This window comes from Chiloscyllium plagiosum, chromosome 8 (genome assembly GCF_004010195.1).
Source record: "Chiloscyllium plagiosum isolate BGI_BamShark_2017 chromosome 8, ASM401019v2, whole genome shotgun sequence".
Taxonomy (NCBI): Eukaryota; Metazoa; Chordata; class Chondrichthyes; order Orectolobiformes; family Hemiscylliidae; genus Chiloscyllium; species Chiloscyllium plagiosum.
In genome coordinates this window covers 63,443,809-63,446,982 of record NC_057717.1, presented here as the reverse complement: position 1 = coordinate 63,446,982, position 3,174 = coordinate 63,443,809, and positions in this window count along the sequence as shown.

Below are 3,174 nucleotides of genomic sequence, written 5' to 3'. Positions count from 1 at the left end.
CTCTCTCTCTCTCTCTCTCTCTCTCTCTCTCTCCCTCTCTCTCTCTCCTTCTGGCAGAGTCCCTTGTGTCGCTCTATGTTGATCTTTCAGTTTCAGCTGTGAACCACGATTCATTCTATCACTGCCCCTGTTATTTGAATATTGTGAGTGTGGAGATTAGTCTCTCCCGTTCTGATTACAAACATCATTTTCTTCCTCTCACTCCAATTTCGAGCCAATATTTGAGCCTGAAAGAGACAATGTGCAGCTGTGGTGATCGCTTTGACCATGAACTGATTCCTGCTACCATAACTCACCATTCTAATTGTCATTCATAACAACTCCAGAATATATTTCACTGGCTCAGCCTATCTGGGACATTGACCTATTAAATACAGTCTTATTGATGTCAATAATCTGCTGACAATTCCAGCATCAAACCTGCAGAAGCAAATCTAGGTTGACACTCCATGACTCGTATCTGAAATCGCACCGAAATTTGATCCATCTTGAGCGCAGTGATTTATGTTGCTATTGGGATTCGTAATGCCATTATTTTAATATTAACAAACATGACATCACATCTGACTGTCCATATATCCCTTGTCAGTTACCCAAACCCCTGCCAGTTACTCATATTAAAATGGATTTCCTCCATAGGTGTACTTTGTCCCACAATGACTTCCACATCTACCACCGCCTCAGATACAGATGCATGCACACATCAAGAACCTTTCCTTGAGTTGGTATGTACAGATACAGATATAAATTTGCGGGAACCCCAATTACTGTCATTTGCAGTGTGGGCTGCAAGTCTTCACTTGTTCAGCAGACATCTAGTTCACGGCTCACAGCAATATACTGACACAGGTTTGAAATACTTCCAATGTTGGACACATGACCAATGCACGAGCACCGTCTGCACAGCTGTCTGTGCTTGTCTGTTACCTTGTCTCAGTTTCTGCTGCTGGGCTGGTTCTGTGAGGCAGTTTCAGAATGTGATGTGACGTGCCATATCAGTTGACCTGGCAAAGCCTTTTTTCAATGTTCTCATTCTTTTGAATTAAACCGTCCAAAGCATAACACTTCTGCCTTTCTTTCGGCTATATTTCCACAACATGTTCTCAGTTAATGAATTGTTTGCTTCTATCTTTTCGTGAACCTTCCTGTCCTTTTATATTTTTCAATGGTCATGGTATCTGAGTCACATCTTTGAAACTTGTTCTGTGCCAGTCCTCTGAACGCCTTTGTTGGTCCTTCCCAGCTGATCGTGCAGTCAGTAACGGGGATGATCCCAAGTATTACTGTACAGGACAAGGCATCTAACTTGAAGCTGAGGGGCTTCTGACTGAATTTTGTTATTGAAACGTTAATGGAGGTGCTGGGGATGGTTTGTTCGAGGTTGTACTATAATATGCCTCAGACAATCACGGGGAACTGAGCATTTTGTAACTCAATTCAGGACGGTGCGTGTGGACCGTACTTACACCATCTGGATCGGCAATATGAACAAGTGAAGCAGAGGCGCTGAGAGGCGAAGTTCTGAAACAATGGAGTGAGAGCGTGTGGGGAGAGGGCTCTGCTGTATCTGTTTGTGTCTTAAATAGACACACTCTCACTCTCCCTCTTACACACACTCAAATTTGCACTCTCTCAGACACGCACACTAGCCCATATATTCAAATATTTGGTGTGAATATATATTTGCAGATTTGTATTTGTAGATAGATTATATTTTGTTTAAGACCATAAAATATATGGACATCAGATAATGTGACATTTTATGAAGTCCTACTTTGGAAATAAAACGGGTCTGAAACCAGTTGAAGACACAGACAGACTCAAAACCAATCCTCACGCCTAAAATACATTACCTAACCGGAAGGGTCCCCTCCTTTTCATCGATAATGACTTAAGTTATCTCCAGGCAGTGATTTGACATAAAGTCTGAAATTTGCATACTGATGTATCAAGACTTTCACCTCCATTCTCACTGACGAAAGATGTTAGATCCATCTTACATGTATTGAATCTGTGTGCATAATTTGCATGACCCTTTGATCTTTTCCTCATAAATTATCTGTCTCTGGTCTTCATTTTCACTAACACCTGACGAAGCTGCAGCGCTCGAAAGGCTAGTGTTTAAAAAAAATCCCTTTGGACTATAACCTAGTGTAGTGTGATTTTTTTTTACCTTGTCCAAGCCAATCCAACACTGGTACCTCCATGGCGTTCATTGGTTAGTCAATCATCTCTCCAAACAATTATTTTTAAGCCAGCGGGTGCTTTTATTGCATGGCCATCATTTGTGGGGCACCTTATGCCAATGCCATCTGGATGTCCAATTATAATATATCTATAGGATGCCTTTTCTCCACTTTGTTTGACACATTTATACATACACTCCGGCAAACAATTCATACTCGACTTATCCTTCTTAAAATCATGTTGACTGTAATGGATTTTACTTGGACTTTGACAATCCCCTATTATTAATCATTTAATAACAGGTTTCAACAACAGCTTCAATTCCAATAGTTTGCTCTCTACTTTATATCCCCTTGTGAAGCTGCTTATTCTAAGTGCTTACATTTCTATAACCTCTACGTTCCCATATCATTTCCTGTATAACAGACGCAAAACGCTTAAAAATCTGTTCCGATTGCTGGGTACAGGCATGACTGGCTGAATGGATTCATTTTTGTCCTGGTTTACTTCATTTGCTGAATGTACTCCGGATGTTTCTGACGTTATAGTCTCGATGCTGTGAATGTCCTGCTCCTTTTCCTGACCAAGCCGCTCAAGATCTGACTGTTCTCCTCGTGTTGTTGTGGAGACGTTTGGCGATTTACAGAATCTTCCTGCTGTGGTGCAACATTTCAAGAGGCTCAAGTGACTTCTCAAATACGTCCAGAACAGGCTCGAGATCCTGAACAGTCTCCTCCTACATCGCTGAAATGTGTTTGAGAAAGTGAATGTTTTGCTACTGTTCAAATTCAACAGAAATGTGATTGAATTACCGCCTTATGTTTACGTGAAAAAAACTCAACAAGCGTCACGTCTTTCTGCTGTTCTTGTGCAACACACTCAATGGGCGAAATAGCCTTGCTCTAAACTGACAATTTCCCCTCACTTTGTTGCTTCTTCCAGTGATAGATTTGCATCATTGAGAAGGCTGAATGATCTCATTCTTCT